The sequence below is a fragment of the Protopterus annectens genome, chromosome 10.part0 (assembly GCF_019279795.1).
Source record: "Protopterus annectens isolate FY-2018-M chromosome 10.part0, PAN1.0, whole genome shotgun sequence".
Classification (NCBI taxonomy): domain Eukaryota; kingdom Metazoa; phylum Chordata; order Ceratodontiformes; family Protopteridae; genus Protopterus; species Protopterus annectens.
The window spans coordinates 558,408,680-558,434,125 of record NC_056744.1 but is presented as its reverse complement, the minus strand read 5'-3'; positions in this window follow the sequence as shown (position 1 = coordinate 558,434,125).

Here is a 25,446-nt window from a genome sequence, read left to right as displayed (position 1 = left end):
TATCGTACTGTCAGTATATCACCATATACAGTTGGCAATGATGGGGCTTCATTGCAACTGAATGTTGTAGTAAGACACACATCACCTGCAAACGTCAGCAACTGCACACGCATGGTAGCTGAATGCACACCACTACATGTACATGTGTGTAGGTCCTACATTCCTGTCATTTAGCCATGTTTGTAGGCATTGCAATTGGTGGACATGTGTGATGACATACATGACACATGGACTGTTGTATGATATGATAGTTGTCATGGGTAACCAGTACAGAGGGAATGTTAACTCAGTCAACATTGATATCACACCTTATGTACTGTTAGCATTCAACAGCCATGAACCTACCTTCCATGTGCATGTGTGTAATTGCTGTAGCCACCTGTCTGCACGAAGGACAGCAACAGCTATCCTATATACATATGTGTTTTGTGTGTGTGTGTGTGGCATGTACATATCCACAGCAGGTACATGTATGTCATATCCAAACATGAGGGAGTTTACTGGTGTACAGCAACAGTCATCTGTTACTGCTGTATATGACCCAGGGCCCCTGTTATGTGTACAGCCAACCTGGTTATGAACAGTGGTATTATTGCATTGCATAACACATGATGCAACTGTGTCAGTACATGGGTAGTCTGCATAGTTGATGTAGAGCTAGGCACAGTCCACTGGTAATGGGTCACATGGTGTTGTACTATTATATGTTCTACCACATATATGGATGTGTGTTGCTGGTCCAAGGACATGGTGATGTCTGAGGGCTACATACTAGAATGCAGCTTTTAACACTGTGATCTGCACCTGACACATCTGTGATGCCTTTTGAGGGTGTACTGATCAGTACATGTGAGTGGCCTTCATGTACGTGGGGACACCACCACCTGGAGCGGTCCATACCTGTGTTATGGCCCACATGTCTGTATCCAAGGTATACAGTAGTAGTGCTATTGTGCACAACTGAGCCTTCAGCCAGGTGTTCCTCACTGCACAGATGTCAGTATTCCCCATTGTTGGATCTACATTAGGCAGCTGTGATTATGAATGCTACACATCTATCACTGTTTAGAATACACATACAATGCAGTTGTCCTCTAGGTGTCAGGGTGTTAACCTGGTTGCAGGACATTCGACGAAGTAGCAACTCCTGGCAGGACATCACCATGGGTGGTAGTAGTGTGCCAGGTTTAGATTGGTGCATCTAAGGTGACAGACAGCAGCAGACATTATGTAGAAGACCAGTGCCAGATATATGTAGTGCAGTGTAACTGCTAACAATGACAACTATCGACACCGGAGTCTATTACAATGTATTGTTCATGTCTAACTGTAATAGCATGGATTCTGTGCCCTTCCGTGCTTAGAATCAGAGTGCATACAAAACAGCCCTGTGCTACTAAGTGTGTGAGCATGCCCAGTATAACGCTGTGCAGATGGACACATAGAGGATTCCCAACAGCCATGTGCTACTACGTGTGTGAGCATGCCCAGTGACACCTTGTGTTGGTTATGTGCCTCTATATGTATGGGCATGGCCATTGTAACCCTGTATAGCGATAGTAGTCGTCCAGTCAACAGTTGGCCATACCTCACATCAGGATGAATTCCTATATTGAACACAGGTTCACAGGTATGTACATCATAACTGCCAGCATCCATGTCAATGTATGCATTCCTAGAAGGTCATATTGACAGTCTTGAAAGGTGTAGTGACTGTGGCGTGGCTCGTATCTATGTAGTATTGTAATAGTGGTCTGTGTCCTGATCCCACCACTGGTGTTTGTTTGTCTCCATCTGCCTGGGGACAGAAATATGCTTTTAGACTGCTCACACTCCATACAATCCCTATTGCCGTCTTTGCCAATGCTGATGATGTCTCCCACCTAGAAGTACACCTCTGGAAGTGCTGTGTCCCAGTAATCTCAGTAGTGCTTTCTGTAACTGCGTAATGCTATAGTGTAATAAGGTAGTTAGATCGGAATTCTAATCCCAACCATGACAACTGTGTGTGTGTGTGTGTGTGTGTGTGTGTGTGTGTGTGTGTGTGTGTGTGTGTGTGTGTGTGTGTGTGTGTGTGCCTCCATCTGCCTGGAGACAGAAGAATGCTTTTAGACTGCATACACTCCATACAATCCCTATCGCTGACTTTGCCATTGCTGATGATGTCACCCACCTAGAAGTACACCTCTCGGAGTGCTGTGTTCCAGTAATCTCAGTAGCACAGTCTGTAACTGCATAATGCTGTAGTGTGATAAAGTAGTTAAGTCGGTGTTCTAATCCCAGCCATGCCATCTGTGTGTGTGTGTGTGTGTCTCTGTCTGCCTGGGGACAGAGTGATGCTTTTAGACTGCTCACACTCTATACAATCCCTATCGTCGACTTTGCCATTGCTGATGATGTCACCCACCTAGAAGTACACCTGTGGGAATGCTGTGTTCCAGTGATCTCGGTAGAGCATTCAATAACTGTGTAATGCTGTAGTGTGATAAGGTAGTTAGGTCGGTGTTCTAATCCCAGCCATGCCAACTGTGTGTGTGTCTCCATCTGCCGGGGACAGAATAATACTTTTAGACTGCTCACACTCCATACAATCCCTATCGCCGACTTTGACATTGCTGATAATGTCACCCACCTAGAAGTATACCTCTGGGAGTACTGTGTCCCAGTAATCTCAATAGCGCATTCTGTAACTGAATAATGGTGTAGTGTGATAAGGTAGGTAGGTCGGTGTTTTATTCCCAGCCATGTCAGGTGTGTGTGTGTGTGTGTGTGTGTGTGTGTGTGTGTGTGTGTGTCTCCATCTGCCTGTGGACAGAATAATGCTTTTTAGACTGCTTACATTCCCTACAATCCCTAATGACAACTTTGCCATTGCTGATGATGTCACCCACCTAGAAGTACACCTCTGGGAGTGTTGTGTCCCAGTAGTTTAGGTAGTGTGTTCTGTAACTGCGTAATGTGGTAGTGTGATAAAGTAGTTAGGTCAGTGTTTGAATCTCAGCCATGCCAACTGTGTGTGTGTGAGCATGTCTCCGTCTGCCTGGGACAGAATAATGCTTTTAGACTGCTCACACTCCATACAAACCCTATCGCCGACTTTGCCATTGCTGATGATGTCACCCACCTAGAAGTACACCTCTGGGAGTGTTGCGTCCCAGTAAACTCGGTAGCGCGTTCTGTAACTGCATAATGCTGTAGTGTGCTAGAATAGACAAGTAGGTGTTCTATCCCAAAGCATGACAGGTTTGTGTATTTGGCAGTCATATCCTATGTGTTGGTGTTTGTGAGTGGTTAGCTACTCCATGTGTTGAGGAGCATGTTTTGTTGTTTTCCTATATAGTGGCCATAAATGTCACAATCGGCCAAAAGACTGGGTTGGCAAGACATACACAAACATTCGGCAATAGGTCTGGCGAGTAATGTCAGCAGCCCTAACCTTACCCTTAATACAGTCTGTACTCGTGTGACGCACAGAAACACACTTGCCTTGATATTAACACCAGTACATAATGCAGGAGGTGCATGTGGTTTCCTTTTCATTCTTGTATAATGCTTTGGTGTGACGTGGTCTGCTGTTGAGATATATATTCTATATCTACATATGTGTGTGTATATGTATATGTGTGTATATATATATATATATATATATATATATATATATATATATATATATATATATATATATATATATATATACATTAGCACACATAGATTTACATGATGGAATACATGTCCTATACTGTTGAATGCCTGTGCTGGATGATCTGTACGTGATAACCTCAGACGTATGTATATCTGCCATGGCTTTGTCGTAAAGCGCATCATCTGTGGTGTGCAGGGTTCCGGTTTCAAGCCGTGCAGAGGCCGGTTGTTTTGTTGCTTTGAAGAACAAGGGACATTGAATACGGTGATAGTAAGGCACTTTTAACCAGTTGCATGGGGGTCTGTGCGACAGTAAGCAGTGGTTATTTTGGGGGAGGCTCAGTATGAGTCATGTAACTATGCATTAGAAGACAATACTATACAAACAAGGTGGAAAATAGTGAATCCCGTTTATCTCCAGGGTGTGATGCAGGTCCCAAGAGTGTATGTGTATAGATAGCCGGGTGCAGGACTCGAATATAGGTGAAAGCATGGGGGGGTCAGGCATACTGTACGTAGATTGGAGCCCTGTGTCTCGGGATTGTTCCTGGCTTGGCATGCCTAAGCTAGGGGTCTGTCTATACCTGCCTAGTGCAATTGGGAGGGACAACAGCAGTAGGAGAGTAGTCAAGGTGAATAAGCTGGGCAAACAGGTGATAATTAGCACAATCAGCAGATTACAGGCCCAGCCCGGCCCAGAATACTAAGATAAAGTGAGCAAGCACCACCCCCTCAGGTTTTTCCACACTCTACACCACCGGTGTATACATGCGGGGAAATTTTACAAAACAATCCAATGAAATGAGAAGGACTGCAGCAGGCAACATAGACCAACATGTGCAGGAGGCTAAGGAAGGTGAGGATGTGAATGCTGCTGAACAACCCTCAGTGAGGAGACAGAGAAGACTGTACAGACCCAGGGTAACCTACCAGGGGCTACATGAGCTGGAGATAGTGGAGCGCTATGGGGTGGACAGAGACCTCCTACAGCAGATTGTTGAGCTGTGCTGGCCACACCTGACACATCAAACAGGCCAAGGGGAACCCATCTCGGTGGATACCAAGGTATGTGTAGGCCTAGATATACTAGCCACAGGTACCTCCCAAAGCACAACTGGGGATATCATGGGGATCTCACAGGCATCTGCATCCAGGGTATTCCAGTAGTTCCTGGATTCCATGTCACCACATGCCAGTGAGCATGTATATTTCCTCAACACACGTGAGGTGTTGATCAGCAATATGTGTCTCTTCCACCAAATGGCAGACTACCCTGGGGTAGTGGGTGCTATAGCCTGCACTCACGTATGCATCAAAGCACCACCCGGTGAGCAGGATAGGGCCTACATTAACCGCAAGGGCATCCCCTAAATCAACTGCCAGGTCATATGCGATGCCCAGGGCATTATACTGAATGTGTGTGCTGGCTGCCCTGGAAGCTATGATGATTCCAATATATGGCATCTGACGCAGCTGTACCGCAGCTTTGCCAATATGGACATCCCCTATGGTCACCTAGTGGGGGATGTTGGGTACCCACTGTAGCCGTGGCTGATGACACCCATCAGAAATGCACACACACCTGAACAACTATGCCATAATGAGGCACATGCACAGGCCAGACCTATAATAGAGCATGTGTTTGGGATGCTCAGGTCACGGTTCCGGTGTCTGGACACATCCGGTGGAGCCTTGCATTAGTCACCAGCTACATGCTCCCAAATTGTTACGGTATGTGCTATGCTACACAATATGATCCTGCAGAAACAGCTGCAGCAGGAACAGCATGGGGCAGGGCCACACAGCCCCCTACCAATGCCAAGGCCTGTACAGGCACAGAGTGACTCAGAGGAGGAACAACCTGAGCCGGACCCAGTAGGCGGAAGGAGGCATGCCCAGTATGACCTGGCCTTGGCAAAGAGGCAATGCATAGCATATGCACTGACACAGTAGGTACCCAGGGAATGTCACCCTCTCTGACTTGCACAGACAGAAAATGGGATGCCAAACATGACACTACCTGTGCTCAGCCATGTATAGGAAGTGCACTATGTGCATCCAACATAGGCAACCCTCCAGCACCATCCTCAGGTCTGGCACACCCTCAAGGTTAGTCAATCAACCTACCAGTTGGCAGTTGTATTAGAATGTGTTGTTACCTGTAGCTATGGTATGGATGCAAGCATGCAAGGGAATTTGGTGGCCGAATGTTAAGGCAGCAGACAGTTGACATCCATAGTGGCACCATGACATCTGTAGCACATACCGGGGTCACCATAGTAGCCAGTAGTACACAGGGTGTCATAACCCACTGCGGGTAATGGGCTGAGCATCATGTGTGTCCATACAGCCCACACAAGTCTCAACCAGCTAGACAGGTGTAGACCAACACAGGCAAAAGCTGTACTATGGCCTCTGAATATGCCCAATGTCTGACCCCCCCCCCACAGACCCACACAGACAGACTACAGCAAGCCAGGCAGTTGGATGTAGATTGTCAAGGCTAGGACGTCTGAAACTAATATGTTGGTAATTAAAGCTAAGATCTGGAGTACACTGGTATGCCTCTAGCTAGCACAATAGGTAGGTTTACACATGGAAATGGAGTACCTGACATACCAGTACAGTGGTAGCAAAAGTGTACAAGTGTCAGGTGTGCCCCCTTCCAATGTACACATATAGCAACAGTCAGGTGCGCCCCCCCTGGTGCTGTGTAGGAATGTGGATACAGTCGGATGTCCCCCCATGCTGTGCAGAAATATAGCAACAGTCAATGCCACATGACCGATGGATACCCTGCAGGCACAGCATGCCATCTGTTAGTGTACAATGCAGAGGTTGGCACCACCGTACTGACTACCTAGACATGTAACACATGTGATACAGTTGGGCATACTGGGCATGCTGAAACACATGAAAGTATGATGGCAATGTCAGTCAACAACATGCGGAATGGTCATACTGGGCATGCTCACACATGTAAACACAAGACAGCCAGGTCTGCAAACACCAGTGGTCCAGACATATCTGCCGGTACATTGCTATACTGTTGGATGACTGTGCTGTATGGTATGTGTGTGGTACTGTTTATTGTCTGTATATTTGCCATGGTGTATTGGTAATTCACATTAGCTGTGTGTGCAGGGTGTTGCTACCAACACTTGCAAAGGACAGTTATTTGTTTGCAGCCAGAACAAACCCATTCGATACAGAGGGAGTAAGGCACATTGAAGCAATTGGGAGCGGTTGTGCATGGGTTTGCGTGGTGTTAAGCACTGCTGACCTCTGGTTGCAGCTTCTTACACTTGGTTAGACTCCACATTTCTTTACCAGTGCAATACTCGCATACTGGTAACCAAACACGCTTACACCCGCTCGCTCCCTCACTTGCACATGCACCGACATTGGTACTTGCACGTGTCACTCACGCTTGGTGGGAGCGATCACTTGTGATGCCTATTATATCGGACTACGTGACTACAGTATCGGGTATGGCTGACCATTAGGCGATGGCATGGCATTTGACTGTACGGAATCGGTGGCCTGTCCAGTGAATTAATCATATTATATGCGTGTTCTTCATACAATCTGCTCCCATCTGGCTGATACATGGGAACCGATACTCTGCAATGCAGACAGGTAAATTTGTTTTGGGACCCACATCCATCTGCTGGGTCATGCTACCACATACCTATTGTAGGTTTGACACCTTTTAAATTGGCCAAGGTGAGACTTTAGGATTAACACCTGTCCCACTTTGCGTGGGACAGTCCCTCCTTAGGCGCATGTGTCATGCGAAAATAATCAAGACATAGCAAATGTCCTGATTACAGGACAATATTATATTCTACGTTTCTCTAATAGTTGCATGTAACAGTTATTGTATATATGACACTTCTATATGTTATGTGAAGTAGCATAAGCAACTGGACTGCTACTAGACTAAGCTTTTATTTGTGCAAATACGTATAGTTCTGTACTATGCATGGCTGTAGCTATGTTCTGACCTGGGACATCTGCCATTTCTATAGAGCAGGTCCCACTTTGGCCATTTGGAAAGGTGGCAGCCCTATAGGACCTATATGTAGAGATGTCAGATTTGGCAAGGCAACACATACCCACAACCAGTAGAAAATAGACTACTTTACCGGTTTGCATAATTAAAGGTTATTCTTGTAGCATTATAGTTGCTAATACTGTTTCCCATAACATCTAGGTGTTTCAGATACAACATAATCATTTTATGCAACCACTACAGACAATATTTGGATTCCTTGCCCTAAATCACAGGCCATATGCCATAATAACATTTATTTTGCAGGACACAACTGCCGAAAGGGGAGTGTCCCTCACAAAGGTGAACAGGTGGTAAACTCAACCTATTATGCTATCATATACCTAAGGTAGTCAGCGGAATATGCACTTTCCGTCACTAGCAGACCTCACATATGAACGGGGGAGAATGAACACTGAATCAGGGACACTGCATAACACACTCAGGGACACATTTAGATGACTGATACTATTAATTTGACACATTGACAGTCGCAGAGCACATGTATTCATACACATTTGTCAAGGTACATGCTGTTTATGACTCATACATGTTGTCATTAGTCATTACTTATATTCCGCCACCTGTCCACCTAATATCACTAGTTCTGGAAGGGTTTAGTTGAGACTGTGTTAGATTCTGATTCGTATTCATGGACGTCCATGATAATCGGGTACACTTCACTGATATAGTCCCTATGTGTTCCCCCAATGGTTTACAGACTATCCAGTAGATATGCTCTTAAGGTTTGGGAGGTATGGGTATCTGCTTTACCCACATAGGAATATTAATTACTTCCATGGGGTGGGCCTAATACATCTCTGTCAACCAACATCTGCACACTTAGGCCCATTATTGCATACCCATGATTCCCCTACCTGATAGCCCTCTACAGCACTCATCCTTACTGTGAGCGCAGCTGGGGTATGAACACACCCCTACACACTGCCCACTCTCCCCGTGTCAAGACACATGTCATACGTTTTGTCAACCCATGTGTTATCAGACTTGCACAACCTACTGTTTCGTGTACAGCTACATCCTGGTCATGTCAATCATTACAGGTTCGCCTACAAGGCAAATTTTTGGTGTCCCGCAAGGGACCCCGTGATCCATGTTTAAAGTGTAGACCTTGCAGATCTCTCCCACTGGTAGTTTCCTGCCAGTGGTCTGGAAAACAGCGGTGTATTTACCTTTATTGCGTGTCTGTATGTCTCACCGGCCTAGCTGGGGGGGTGTGGGAGGTAGACGTTTGTTAATTGAACCTCCCACTAACATATGCCCGGTCTGACCATATGTTACCCGTAATTGCTGTAATGTAACCTAGGTATGCACATGTGTATATTTACAGTAACACATATACATGTATATATACATATATATATATATATATATATATATATATATATATATATATATTTATACATTTTTTGTGTGTGTGTGCATATATATATATATATATATATATATATATATATATATATATATATATATATATATATATATATATATATATATATATATATATATATATATATATATATATATTTATATATATATATATATTTTTATATATATATATATATATATATATATATATATATGAATATATATATACATCTGTGTGTACGTTGACCAATAAATCTCCCACTCATACGCACTTCCACATGTGTATTGGGTTTTATATATGCTTCATCAGCATACTATTGCCTTAGTCATTATGACACCAACACTTCACTCCGGTTATCTTGTAATCGGTATTTAGCACGTTATACAGCGGACAGATGTCGCAATATGTTCATGTACAGATTTCCAATGGTAATTGTGATGTGATACAGTGTCATTTGACCTGTTCCTCGTCTGCACAGCCTATTATTCCAGCTACTGTCTTTGTTTGTCTGTGCACATTCATATTATTTATGTCAATAATTGGAGTGCATGTGTTACAGAGAATGTACTTCAACATATTGTTGTCTGCATGTGCGTATTTATATATACCTATTACATACTAGCTGACCTACACAGGGTGGTCCATTGGAACAGGCCCAACCAACCCTAGCACTCCTGGATCCATAATCGCATACCCATTGTTCCTCTACCCCACCCGTGTTGAGTTTCCACACGTAACAGCCATTATGCACTTGATATTGTAGCCATGACACACCTTTACACATTGCCCTCTCTAGAGCGTTTGGGGCCCTACACACATTTTGTACCACCTCGTGTATTCACAGGGTCTCCCGCCATTTATATTTGCACATACGCGCCTTTCCTGGTGTTATGAATTACGGTCATTTGCGGTTTACAAGTGTAGGTGGTCCCAACATGGACTACATTCCATATATATATATATATATCTGTCTGTACATACACATACATACACACCTACATACCTATTTACATTTCTCATACTGTTGAATGTCTGCCGCCAATCCCCGCTGGCTTTACCTCCCTATATCCAATGGACATTATTCTGGCCATCACATAAAATTAGCGGCCCTTTCATGGCTTGGACCCAGAAACAAACACACCTTAGTCACCGGTTTGACCACTACACCATCTGTGGTGCATTCTGCATGGATGGTAGCTAGGATATATGACTTCACTACAGGTATTCAACAGTACTTGCAACAAATGTGACAGTTGGATGGTGTACATATGTGTACGGACCTCTCAACTACTCAGAGACTAATTTCAACAGTAACAGGGACAAGGCAAGGACAAATCAGGGATAATCATGGACACTTTTAAAATATTAGTACTATTAACTTAAGACATTGATAGAATCAGAGCATATGTATTAATACTTATTTTCTGAAGTAAAAGACGTCAATTACTCTTAATTATTGTCATTATTCATTCAGTGTAATTCACCACCTTTCCTCCAAAGGTAACTGGTTTTAGAGGGGATTAAGAGGCTGGCCAGTTATTGTGCGAATGCTCTGACCATTGGTAGGGTTGCCACCTTTTCATATGGCCAGGATGGGATATATTCGGGACACACCAGATTTTTCAGGCAAACACATACCCGCAGTCAGTAAAGGGTTTAGAACTTTACTTATTTTCCTAGATGAGAGCTCATTCTTGTAGCAGTTTAGTTGCTTATTCTGTTTCTTGTAAGATTTATGTATTTTACATACAGAACTAACTGTATTATGCAACTGTTACATGAAATATGGTACATAATTATTTTCTACAATGACAGGACATTTGCTATTGTATTAATTTTGGTCAGGACACACCTACCCAAACAGGGACTGTCCCTCACAAAGTGGGACAGGAGGTCCCCTGCATACATCAACGCCTTAATCACCCTATATCCAACTGCCACTATGTGAATGTGTAAAGTATATATTCTCGATAATGCATGTGGGGAGCCGTGCATCATGGTCAGGTGTTTAATCCCGGGTAGTAGGTTCTGCATGACTGGCTGGAGGATGAACAGTCTCGTGAACCACTACTGCATATACAACTTGTGTCTAGATGTTTACAGGACTGGACATTGTGTCGTGACACCAAGTCTGATGTTTACACAGGATACTTATCCCATGAGGGATATCCAAAAACTGAACAGACAAATAAACTTTGATATTTCTGGATTTACGAAAATGTGATAGGGTTATACATGCAAGGGATACATAGTCTGCAATCATGAGACTGCCTAGGGTGAGACTGCTAACTAGATATGAGTAGTGGTCACTATGTGCACATATGGCTACGCCAAGATAGCAGCCCGAGTATGGCTGGATTTGGTGGACGTTCAGGAATGGGGAGGGGGTTGTGTACTGTAGAGGTGATGATGGGTATTCAATTATGCATCCAGGTGTGTTGTGGTTGGATGGCTCAGTTCAAGCCAGACCATTATGTGGATATGTGCCGGTGATGTTTCTGTACATGTGTATCGCACATTTTAATATTCATATGTTTGTGGGATTGTGTTCTACAGTATGGCCTGTCAGGTTGTATTGCGGATGTGTATGTTTGTTCTTTGTGTTTCTTTCTGATTCACCCACTGCTCCCTCATACACCTCCAGTTCACCTATTCTGCATCCAACACAGTCTCCCCTTGGTGAATTATTACATTATCCCCCCCCCCACACCCATATTCCACACACTCCATCCATCCCTTCTCTGGTTGATGGCCCATGACACAGTCAAGGGAACACATTGCATACACTACATACCTCTGGTACCTGTATGGTTGTGAGGACTACCCTAGCATTTTTCACCTTCCACATGCTGTACATCACGCACATAGGTACATGCAAATACTTATCTTTCATGACATGGTAGGTAAACCCGGGTAATACCCGTTCATCTTTGGCCCATCCTGACAAGGAAGCCTTGGACCGCAAATGGGCAGATTTTGGGTGAATGCTCTGACCATTAGTAGGGTTTCCACTTTTTCATATGGCCAGGATGGGATATATTCGGGACACACATCAGATTTTACAGGCCAACACATACCCACGGTCAGTACAATGATTAGTACTTTTGTTTTATGCCTAAATGTAAGCTTATTGTTGTAGCAGTTTAGCTGCTTCTTCTGTTTCATTTACTTGCTTATTCTGTTTCTTGTAACATGTAGGTATGTTACATTCGGAAATAACTATTGTATGTGACTATTACATAAGATATGGGACATAATTATGTCCTACGATCGCAGGATATTTTACATTTATAATGGTTTTGGTTTGGACACAACTGCCCAGAGGGGGACTGTCCCTCACAATGTGGGACAGGTGGTAACCTTGACCATTGGGCTAGACATAGCTATTGGTGGCACACTAATATGATGCGTTTCACTTCCACTTGGTATAACTATCGATACTACAATAGAATATGGGCACGGGGTTTTAAATGTCATTTGTTCGAGGGATGGGTACTCAATATTCAGCTACGTGCATTTGTGTTTACTTCTTATTTTTGTGTTCGCAAAACTGTCTTCCATGCTTTGCATATGTTTCATTATCCACGGACATTGACAGGTGTGATTACTATTAGATGCAGGCTGTAATATTCAGCATTTTAGGTTACATGTGAACAGCCGACATTTCCACACCTCAGTGCGGCGCTTGGACATGCCACATGCACTCACGCACATTTCCTATGCACGTGGATGTGGCGGCAGCATGCCTTCATTAATATGCATACAGTGCTACTGCGCCATCTCTATGCCACACAGTCAGCACAAGCCTAACACCGTCCTTGCACAGAGCTTCATGAATCCCGGGGTCTGTGTCAGTGTCCATACTATAGACAGAAAATTTCCATGTACAGAAGACTACACAGACAGAAGGGGATGCAAACGTCCACAAATATGGAAAAAACTCCCCATAAAATGTTAAATCACATACATATATGTACAAAAGGTACATTGTGGATGTCCACAAAATGGAAGGGAATATGTAAAATTTAATAATATTTTTTTTTAAATAATTTTGGCATGTTTGCGCTATGTGCCACAGTGACCAAACATGCTTAACAGAAAAAAAAAAAAACATTTCTAATATGGTTTTCACATATGTACTGTAGGGACCTTGCATCAGGTCCATACAACCATGTGTATGTGCTGTTACCCAGCTCAAACGCCTATGAACTGTGTAGTTTCTAAGCTGTCAGCATAGATATTTATCCAAATGAGGTGGATTTCCTGAATTGCTAAAAAGAGCAACCATGTTCGCATAACCACTTCGCGTAGGCTCCTAAATGATGTTGATATTCCCAGAGGATTTAGATGACATGGAGGTATGTCTTATAATTTTTAGGATTTTTCTGTTCCAAGCGTGTGTGTTTGCATGGCTTGCCGCATAGCTTAGTGTATCTGTATGAGCAGACTACCCATGTGACAGCGATGATGTCGACAACAATCAATTAAAACCACATATCTTAAATAAAATTTATGACTTTTGTATAAGCTATGCTGAGCACCATGTAGCACACTAAACTAGGGTCTTTAAATTAAGTTAATTATATCCTGGGCAGGTGAACTGCATCATAATTAGCCAGTCCCACATGGTGGACCTAAAGCAGACCTGTATAAAGTATGCACACACCCTACATTCTGATTTTCCATCAATACTCTGGACCATTGGAGTAGACACTTGGGAATTTTAACTGAGATAATGCTAGGGGCTGCTGCAGGTCTGCTACATCTGTATGTTCTAGATGCTGAAGTCAGTGCTGCTGCTGCTGCTGCTGACAATAGGCCTAGGCTGAGAAGAAGAAGAGTGATCAGGCCCAGGGTACCCTTCCAGGAGCTAAATGAGCTGGAGATTGTAGACCGCTACAGGGTGGACAGGGACATATTACAAGAACTCAGTTGTTGCCCTCAACTCAGAGCCAGAGCTAACAGAGAGGAACCCCTCCCAGTAGCCATTAGGATACAAGCTACAGGTGCTTTTCAAAGACCAACTGGGGACATGATGGGACTGTCACAGGCATCTTCATCCAGAATACTCCTGGATACTATGCTTCCACTTGCCAGTAAGCACACATCTTTTCCTCTTACCCCTGAGGCAATGGCCAGCAATATGCAGCACGTCTACCATGTAGCACACTACCCTGAAGAACTGGGTACCACAGATCACACACATGTACACATCATTGCACCACCTGGTGAGCAGGGTACAATCTACATTAACCACAAGGGGTACCACTCCATATAATGCCAGGTTGTGTGCAATGGCCAGGAGGTTATCCTGAATGTGTATGCTGGCAAACCTGGCAGTTATCACAACTCCCATATCTGGCACACTTCACAGCTGAACTAGATGTTTGCAAGGGAGGACATCCCACATGGTCATCTACTGGGGAATGCTGGCTACCCCCTGGAACCATGGATGATGACTTCCATCAGAAATGCACATACACCCATGGAAGAACACAATAATGAGGCAGATGCACAAACTAGGAACATCATAGAGCATGTGTTTGGGCTTCTGAAGACATGGTTCCGGTGCCTCAATATAGCTGGTGGAGCCTTGCAGTATAGTCCAGCCACATGTGCACATTATTCACAGTATGTGCTATGCTACACAATATGATCCTCTGGAAACAGCTGCAGCTGGATAAGCAAAGGGAAGAGATACACAGACCCCCACCAGTGCCTAGGTCACCACAGTCACAGAAGGACTCAGAGGAGAAACTCCCTGCTGATATCCCTGTAGAGAGATGTAGGCATGCTTAATACACCCTGGCTTTAGCTAAGAGACAATGCATAGCACATTCACTGACAATGTAGGGACCTAGGGACTAACGCCTTACTCCTACTCACATACAGATATTAAAATTGATACTAGGGAACTCACACACCCTGTACCTATCCATGTATTGGCTGTGTACTGCTTGCATCAGAAAGTCTCAGCCCTAAACTACAGTTGTGTAAACTGCTGCATTTGCAGGGTAAGTCTGTAACCCACACAGCAGTCTAGTGGATTATTATGATATGTCAGTGTATGTATGGACCAGGTATATTATGCAAGTGATTATATTGTGGGCTAGTTGGACAGAAATGACATCCACCTGGGACTACAGATGCCCATTCCTCTAACATGCTTCCATTTCTGTTCAGTAGGCGTCATGCATGGGATATTCATGCAGTCTTACTGCAACAGATTACGGGTACATCACTGAAGGGAGATGTTAGGCAGTGGGGTGTTAGGCAGTGGGGTTTAATGATAGTCAGACTAGTGTGTATTCCAGCAGAACATGTGGTGTTGTTCCCCCACTCCCAACACCGCAGTATTCCCTTGTAACTGCTGTAACAGTAACGCATCAATGGTATATGAGTATTTCAGTCAGTCTCAGGACAGTTATATAGAAATTGATCTTATATTGTATGTCTTGGTAATGGAGGAATAACCAGTGTACATATTTATGCAGGTGATTGTATGATGAATCACCCCCATCTGTCAAGCAGCTTCTGCAGCTAACAGGACTAAGGCAATCGCCTGGTGTGATGCATTCAAAGTATCCATTTATTTTTGGATGTGAGGTATTAATAATTTGTGTACTACAGGCTGTCAGTCTGTGTGTGCTGTATTATTTAAACCTCTGTCACATATTAATTGCATAAGACAATTTTAGAAAATAAAATAAAATAAAAAATATATCCAAGCAGCTAAAGGTTGCTGAGTAAAATTGTAAAATAACCAAAAAATAACAAAGCTTCCACCACAGCCAATGTAAGAAACCAGATAAAAAATTTACTTCCCAGGATAAGCGCTTTCACACAGTGCTTCATCAGATCCACAAAGAAACATTGCAGGTGTACATATATATATATAAGGAGCATTAGTCAATTAATCAATTAAGATAAATACCAATTACTTATGTATACTCCATTTTTTCAAGGCAGGTTTTAAAGGTACAGTTAGATTCAGACCTGGCAGCTGATCTGCCTGCAACCTCAATATCCATTTTGCTTCCACATTCTCCAACTTAATATTAAAATCTCCTTTCTGTTTATTAACATGCACAATTTGCAGAACATAAAATACAAAAGAATGACTAGGAGCCACTGAAATATGCGTAGCTAGGGAATTTAACAAATTCATTTGTTTAATATCTCCTATATGCTGCAAAACATACTCTTTCAACATTCTAATGCTCTTACCTATATAAAAGGATGTACAGGACTTACATCTAGCCACATGTATCAAACCTTTTGACCTGCAATAGCATAGAAACATGGTTTAAAGGTGTAATTTATAAATGGATGTTGAAATACCTGCTCAGTGCCAATGTATATGCAAGCTTTACAATGCTTGCATGCATATGTCCCCTGGCGATCAAATAAGGGCAAAGGAACACGAGCTGTTTTGTAACATAGCTGTCGCTTCAAAGAGGAATTATTTCTGAATGTATAACTTGGTTTAAAACTTACAACATCCTTTACCTTGTCATCAGAAAGCAAAACTGCCAAAACTTCTTTACAACTTCAAGCGTGACATACGCAGATAATGCCCTTTGGCAATGTTCCTAAAAATGTACTGCGGATGCATACTGCTAAAGTGCAAAAGTGCATTCTTCCTACATGCTTTCCTATATAGGGTACTAGATAAAGCACCATCTACTGAATAAACCTTTACATCTAAAAAGTCAATACATGTGCAAGAATAATTTAAAACAAATCTAAAACAGGTGCTAGTGGACTCAAGATATTGTACAAATCTCATAAGGTCTAATTCTGTCCCATGCCACAAGATAAAAATGTCAACCACAAAATGTTTATAGTACAGAAGGGTCAGAGAAAATTCATGTCCAGATAGAACTGCCATGTGCTCCTAGTCCACCAACACTAAGTTGGCATAACTGTTAGTGCATGGAGTTCCCATGACCACTACAACCTTCTGCCTATAAACTACCTTGTTATATAGAAAGAAATTAATTTCCAATACAAGCTCCATTAAAGCCTACTATAAATTCTATTAATTCCAATGAATAGTCAGTATTCCCTCTCAAAAAATCTGCGTATGTCACACTTGCATACAAATGATGAGCAATGTAATGAAGCAATGCTTAACTTGAAAGATGAGTTATTAGTTAGAGGCTATAATGAGCAATCACTAGATAAGTCCTTTAATACTGTAGTTGCTAAGTGCCATGACATTAGTATACCTTATTTCCATCATACTTACACTTCATATAAGGGTAATGTACAGGGTGTTGTGTCCACTAATGTCAGACTATCCTTAATGTATGGCAATAATATTCAGCAAGTATGTGAAGTTGTAAAGAAGTTTAAATGATTTACAAACAATATACAAAAAAATTTGATAGTTGCCAACAATCACAATTTACAAAAAATGAATGTAAGAGAGTATAAACATTGATCTACTTCAGTAGACCGGACTCTCACTTACTTGACTTTAATAATGCCAAGACGAAAAGGCCAACAATCCCCTAACATTGATGTCCCAGAACACTGACTTTCCACTCCAGTAACTGCTTGGCCACCATGTTGAACTTTGCTCCTTCCCCGCAGTAGTGTGATCTCAGAGTTGGTATATTTAGTCAGGGGTGGGGGTGGGGCCAAAGCCCCCCAAATGAGTGGGTTTACTTTGCTTTGGTTTTAAGTTATTTTTCAGGTTGGCCAAGTGGTTACTTAACTGGAGTGGAAAATTGGTGTTCTGGGATGTCAGCGTTACGGGGTTGTCAGCCTTTTCATCTCGGCATTATGAAAGTCGGGTAAGTCAGAGTTCAGTCTACCAAAGTAGACATTTTATACATATATATAGCGCAGTGTTGGTGCTGCGGTAGCATTGTCACCTCACAGTAAAATGTTGTCCTGTTCGATTCTCAGCTAGAGTGTCTTTTGTGGGGAGACATGTGTGAATGGGCGTACCTTCGTTGAAGGTTGTGCATCAGGGCTGGCAACTCAGCACGTAAAAATCTACTGCCAATCATTAGTGTACTTGAGTTCCGCTGTGGTGACCCCTAATTGGGAAAAGCCGAAAGACACAACAACAAATATATATATATATATATATATATATATATATATATATATATATATATATATATACATATATATATATATATATATATATATGTCCCTATGTCCCTATTTTATATATATATATATATATATATATATATATATATATATATATATATGTGTGTGTGTGTGTGTGTGTGTGTGTGTGTGTGTGTGTGTGTGTATGCCTGTATTGCCTGACTCACCCAGATTGTGGTCAGTTAAACTGCACTATGACACATATATAATGTTTGTCAAAGGACCAAATGTAAGAGCTCCACAATAGATAATGCACTTACTTACAGCCCCCCTGTGCCTGCTGGATGTCACCACACATACACCAACAAGTGAACCAGTCGAGTAATGTATAATACTGTTTACTCATGCATTGACAGGGCAAATTGTTTTTGGTCACAGGCTTACCCATTCAAATGCAAACAGACACAGATGGCCAAAACAGCTACTGTTTCCACATAGCTAGCCTACAAAACAGTTGTCTGGGTGCTAGACTACTAGATGCAGATGACAGTCAGAAGCAATGTCACTCTTCAGGCCACAGACACTGTTCAGCAAAAGACTAGTTCATGTCCTCTACAAGTAGTTCACCTGCAAGCATTTATAAAGCAGACTTGATACATGGTGCATGCATTAAGTAGCATGGTCTGTAGTGTGTAAGACTAGAGAGGTAGAGGTCTTAATCTCACTCCAGTGCACTTGCTGTGTCTATGTGTGTATGTGTATTTCCCTACAATAGAAATAGGATTACCACACTGACTGAGAAAAAGGCAGGGTTTGCACTATTTGGGACATAGTAGGTGATGCATGCCTCCAAATTCTTGTTCTCCACAAGACCCGCTGATATCATCAAGCTTAACAGTACCTAAAGATGTGTTAATATCAGACTTGCATCATGGATCATGCGTTAAATACTGTGATGTGTAGTGTGTAAGACTAGGTAGGTAGGGCTTCTAATCTTATTGTAGCCAAGTTGGTGTGTGTGTGTGTGTGTGTGTGTGTGTGTGTGTGTGTGTGTGTGTGTGTGTGTGTGTGTGTGTGTGTGCACGCGCGCACATGTGTGTAGCCAAGTTTGTGTGTGTGAATGTTAATCAGAGTATTTTACATCAGCCTATGGTATCATCGGAGCATTGGAATTTATTAGGCTAATGGCCCTAGGCCCCTTACAGTCCTAGCCAAGTTCTTACCCTTATTTACATGATCAACTCCTACTGCCCCTGTCCAAGAGGGACAAAGGCAGAACCCCCATGGTGATATTATGGTCACTCTCCAATCGTACAGATTGCATCTGAAGAGGGCCAGTGTGGTGTTCTGTTTGACATTAAGTGGGACTCTGTTGCAAAGGTTTCTTAAACTTTGGTAGACATATCACTCCCTCCAGCATGTTGTATTGATGTCACATACCAGGTTAAGGTCCTTACAGCAAGTACTCTGTGTACCATTTGACTTATGGATATGCAGCATTTCTAATAAAGCAGGGTCACATATTGCCTCGTATGCAAGGCAGATGCCACCTCTGAATAGTCTGTATGATCATAACTATAGCAGTCCTACAGGGTTCAATCTTTGGGCCACTACTATTCACAGTCTTCACAAATGACCTCCATACCTCCACACAGCATCCATCTATCATTCAGTATGCAGATGATACTATCTTAATCTGTGCTGCACAAAACATTCCCAGCCTCCTGCAAACAACTCAACTAGTGTTCTTTGACATTGAAAACTAACTTACCAAAGCCCAACTTATCCTCAATCCAAAGAAAGCTCAGCTTATGATTATAACCAGTTCTAACAAAAACACTGATAACAGTCAATTCACTCTGTATTCCACAAATGCTACTCCAATCGCTCCAGTGGCACAGGCTAAGCTATTAGGAATAACCATAGACTCCCACCTAAAATTTGATAGTCATCTCAACTTAACTATTAAAAAAATACATGCCAAACTGGGATCACTCTACCGTATAAAACCATTTCTTACCAACAACACAAGAGCAGACATTGCTCGCTCCCAATTTCTATCCACCCTACTCTATGCATCTCCCATTCTGACTAATCTCAACAAAACTGAATTAAGCAAAATGGAAGCCTGCTATAACAGAATTGCCTGCTTTGCTGCAAATTGCTCGTATAGAACTCATCACTGTACTGCTTTGAGACAGCTCCACTGGCTTGAACTGCCCAACCTCCTAACCTACAATCAGCTTTGCCTCTGTCATTCTATCTATTACCTCCCCAATAAGTGTCCTGCCCTCAAAAATCTAGTACAACATCACTCAGCAAAAGGCCAACAGCTACAATAGCTTTGGGGACACACTATATAGTAGTTCAGTGGCTAAAAAATGGAACTCTCTCCCCACTAGCATACAAAACACATCATCCAAAGCCTCCTTTAAAAACCTCATTAGGCAACATCTCAAGCAAAGTTGGCAATGCCATGATTGCTCCCCAGGCTAGTGAAAGCAGATAAGGTACACATACTAAATCTAGAGTACTTGATAATAGTTTTCACTCTTATCACAAACACTGGCTAATCTACAATGTATGTACTGTACCTGTGTACTATGTATGCATTCTACCTATGTTCCAAATTTCAGCTGTACACCACAAATCTATTAATTACCTTTATTTTTGAATGAATATTTTTTTGTTTGTTCTCTCCACTGTAACTGTTGATGTGCTGGATACCACTGTAAAAACATGTCTATTGTAATTTGTGTGTATACTGATCATGTCTATATATCTAAATGTATCTGTAATTTTTCTATGTGGAGCTTTTCTCTCCGGGCCTCTGCTGATAAAGGTCCTTTTCAGCTCAGTCATACCCCTGGTTAACAAATGTAAAATAAAAATAAAATAAAATGAATAAAAATGACACAGACTAAAGTGGCAGTGATTTCAGATGATCCTCTTAGGACATATGCTAAAGACTTGACTTTCCATTGTAAGGAACCTTTGTGGTGGCTGCAACTGCCACTGGTGCCTGGAAACGAACATACCAAAATGGTCATTGCACTCAAATATTGGCCTGATGAGGGAAGAGTACATGGAGCTTATAACTACTTTATATTCCAGTGACAGTGGCCTCAGTTATGACATGAGCAAGATATGATGCCCTTCTTACCACTGTGGAGACATGGTGATCTAAGATAAGGCAGGGTTAAACCTGTGTGCCCAGGTCTGTGTGCCCAGGTATCTCACCCTTGAGTATGTACTTAAGGTATTGCTATTGATGTGCTACTTAGCAGGAATATTACTATTACTGAAAGGAATTATACTACATATATTTGCACAGAGTTTAAGGCCATGATTGTGGCAACAATCATTTGGTCATGTATGACCCTCTCATAGGATGTTGACATAATTTGGAGAGTTTATAACCACTCCCAGTTTATAGGCATCAGCAAACCTTGTCAGCCAAATACATTCACTTTGTATTTGTACATTTGATAAATGGATTCCACACATTAGAGAAAACAGAACTAAATCATGTGAAACACCATTGATTACAGCTCTGCTAGGTGAATTCCCCTATTCTGGCTGTATGAGTGTTATCATTGAGGCAGTTAGTGACCCCTCTAATGATATTACTGTTAATGGCTAACTGGGTGGGTTTGTAAATGATGCCTGAGTGGGGGATAGTGTCAAATGACTTGGCTAAGTACAGGTAGTTGTATGCACAGATGTCCTTCATCCAGGTCATTGGTGACTGCCTTATAGATGTTCACCAAGTTTAAAAGGCATGATCTTCCTTTTACATATCCAAACAGTGTAGGGTCAAGAATGGACTTACAGACATTGCTAGTCAGGATAATAAATATATTTTTCCCATGTTCAGTGGATGCACCACCTCTGTGCAAGGGGATGACAGTGGCTGTTTTCCAGTCAACTGGGACTCAGCAGTGGTTATACTATGACTGCAAAGAGTTTCCAATGGTGTTAGTAATATGTGCTAGAAAGTATATAGAACGCAGCCTGGGATGTTAGCAGGTGCAATGGATGCTGTGTTTGTCACATTAGCGAGGCTATTTTGCTAACTGCTCTTTAGTGATACAAGGTGTGGGACAGGTTGTAGGGATGTCGTGGTGTACATGTGGTGAGGACAGGGAAGTACAGTTGTCATAGAACCTGTCAGCCAACAGGTTAGCTATGTCTACAGCCTCATTATGTGCAGTATCATTAAGTATAAGTTTGGCAACAATATGGGCCTTTCCTTTTATATTACACATGTAACTACACAATGTCTTGTGGTTGTCCTTTGTTGAGGAGGCTATTGTGTCCCATCATTTGTTTTGTAGGACTTTACAACAACTCTTATTTGCTTGTTTATGCCAAGGAGGGAGTGCTTCCATTTTAGTGGGCTCCCTCCTCCCTAATGTGAGATAACAATGTCTACATCATTGTCAACCCTGCTAATGGCAGTTGTCCATCAGACAGGTTTGCTGTGACATGAGGAGCTTGTTTTGCTCCTGTCAGGTACAGGCGTGTCAGTGCAGTTGTACAGGTGCTTGTATGAAGCAGTGGTATAGAACTCACCATAGTTGCCTTTTCCATCTGAGGAGGATGGTGTAGTCATGTTATTTATACCATTCAATAGAAGTATATAATCTGCTTTGTTGAACTTTATTACTTTATCTGCTGCAAGGGGGGAGGTTCAGGTGTGACACTTACTTTGAATAAGAGCAACTTGTGGTCATATCTCACCAGGGAAGATCTCACAGTGAAGGTTCTACAATTGTCATCCTTATTTTAAGCACATGATCCAATACATTGGCTCCCCTTGTGTGGATATCAGCCCACTGGTCTAGGGCAGTGTAGTTAAGGACGTTGACTAACCTCTGGCAAGTGAGATTGAGCATGAGTAATCTACTTAGTTATTGTGTAGTTTAAATCAAAGAAAACCGTCTTGTTTTGATGTATCTTGATAGACTCAGTAGATCTATATAAGTACAGACTATGCCCTGATCCATGGAGTTGCTGCCGTAGCTGGCAATGGATTGATTAGGTGTCCTACAAGCAGTCAATAGCACCTGCAGTTTCTACAGGGAATCATACTATTTTACCAATCTGGATTACCACCTCCATTACTTTGCACACTTTGGGGTCTGAAAGTGTGGAAGGAGGCATTGCCTGGTATGGTTGTGGTGTTCTCCACAGCCTTGACCCATGTGTCTGTGACTGAACAAATGTTTGCATCTTCCAAGGTGGGGACAGCTTCCAGTGAGTGAAGTTAGTGGTGACATTCCTAGCATTTAGTAGCATAGCCATGGTGTTGTTTGTAGATGGCATTTTCTCATTGGAAAATTTTCCTTTGAGACACCACCTAACAACAGCCTTGGCCAGTAGCTAAAATCCCAGGGGTGACAGATGAAGACCATGTCTGGCAAAGTATTGAGGTCTGTTGAGCAGATCATCCCAGGCTGACAGATAGTGGATTCCCTTACAGTGACACCAGACACTACAGCAATAATCTAAGCCATTTTCCATTTGTATTGAGCCATCATCATCCTAGGTGACAGTACAATGTAGCTCAAGGCCAAGGGCATATCTGCCTGAGACATATAGTCTGTAAGCTGAGTCATGTTTCTGCATACAGTCCAGAGAGTTTTGTCTCATGTCATGCACACCAACAAGAACTATGATGTAGTCATAACCTGATGTTGACAGACTTGAGTGCATGTGTGATATGGTGTATCCTGGCACCTCACAGAAAGCTAACTGTGACCTTTACTGTATGTAGCCTGGTGACAGGCACATCAGTATGTCTCATGATGTAATCACTTATGAGTAATATGTTTGATTTTGTGTTGTGCCTTAGGTATTTGACTGGTGATACAGTGGTGTGTGAGCTATTATGTGTACTGTGTTCTGCAGCGGTATGATTATAGTGCGCTTGTGTTTGTGTTTCTGAGGTGTCTGGTGTTTACTTATGTGTCTGGTAAGGACCTGCACACATGTAGTTATGCATGATGTATGTTTGAGTGGGGTAGGAGGTGAGATGTGCATGTTATTACACTACTCATTGTCATATGTACTGACTCTTGTGTGTGACAGAGCATGGATTCAAGGTATTTAATATAGTCACATCTCTCACACATTGTGATTGTAGAGGGTTGGGGATACTTTCCACATCTTTTCAGCAGTCAATGATAATGCCTTTAGCAATATATTCCTACATCACAACAGGCCATGGGTAGGCAGTGGCCTGACAGATGCTGACATTTAACATGTTATCATCTTTATGTTGTCATCTTAAGGTACAACAGTAGCTGACAGTGTGTCATAACATTGTAGATTGAGTATTATGATTTTTCAGGCATGTGGCATTTGCATTAACCATGATACTGCTATGAGACAGGGTCACAATAGCATACCTACAAATGCGACAATGTACAACTCCCGCAAAGTTAGGGTCATGTTGCCTCACCCTTTTGGTTGACAGCCTCAAACATAATGTATGTAGGCACTCTTTGCAGTGAAGATGTGGATGTCTATACATGTACATAATACTTGTTCAACTTTGCACTCATTACATTGGCCTTGCAAGTCTAAAATGGCTGTCAAGCAACCAGACAGCAATTGGATGTTGTGTGAAATGATGTGGGAACACAGAATTGTGTTCCAGTAACATAAATGTACAGTATGACATAACTAGGAGGGAAGAATAATATTAGTTGGGGACTTAAATTTAACAGAAACATGATGGAATAGTATTGATTCAACAACATTACTAAGGAAATTATTCACAAAGTATATTCAGGAACAACAATTGCATCAGATTGTAAAAAAAAAAAAAACTAATGGGGACGGAACATACTAGACATTGTTTGTGTTCCTAAAGAAATTACTGTTACTTCAACTCAAGTTTTACCACCATTGATGTGCGGTTATCATGGGGTTATAAAGATTAATTTAGTGCTAGATAATTCTGCCAAACTGAAATCTAAACCAATGCACAGAAGGTTAATTACAGATTATATGGAAGCAAAACAGTCACTTTGTAAAACTAACTGAAGAGAGGCGTTCAGTGGAAAATCTTCAAAAGGAATGTGGAAAGTTTTGAAAGAAAAGTTGTTTTCAGTGCAAAAAATCAAGAAAATGTTTAACATCATGATCTAGGCATATAACGTAAAGGGGATATATTTCCATAAGAACAAGATATCTGCTTAAGGTGAGAGACAAAAATATAAGAAATGGAAGAGAGGTGGAACTACAACTTTGAAAACTGAAACAAACAAGCTGGACAAACAGA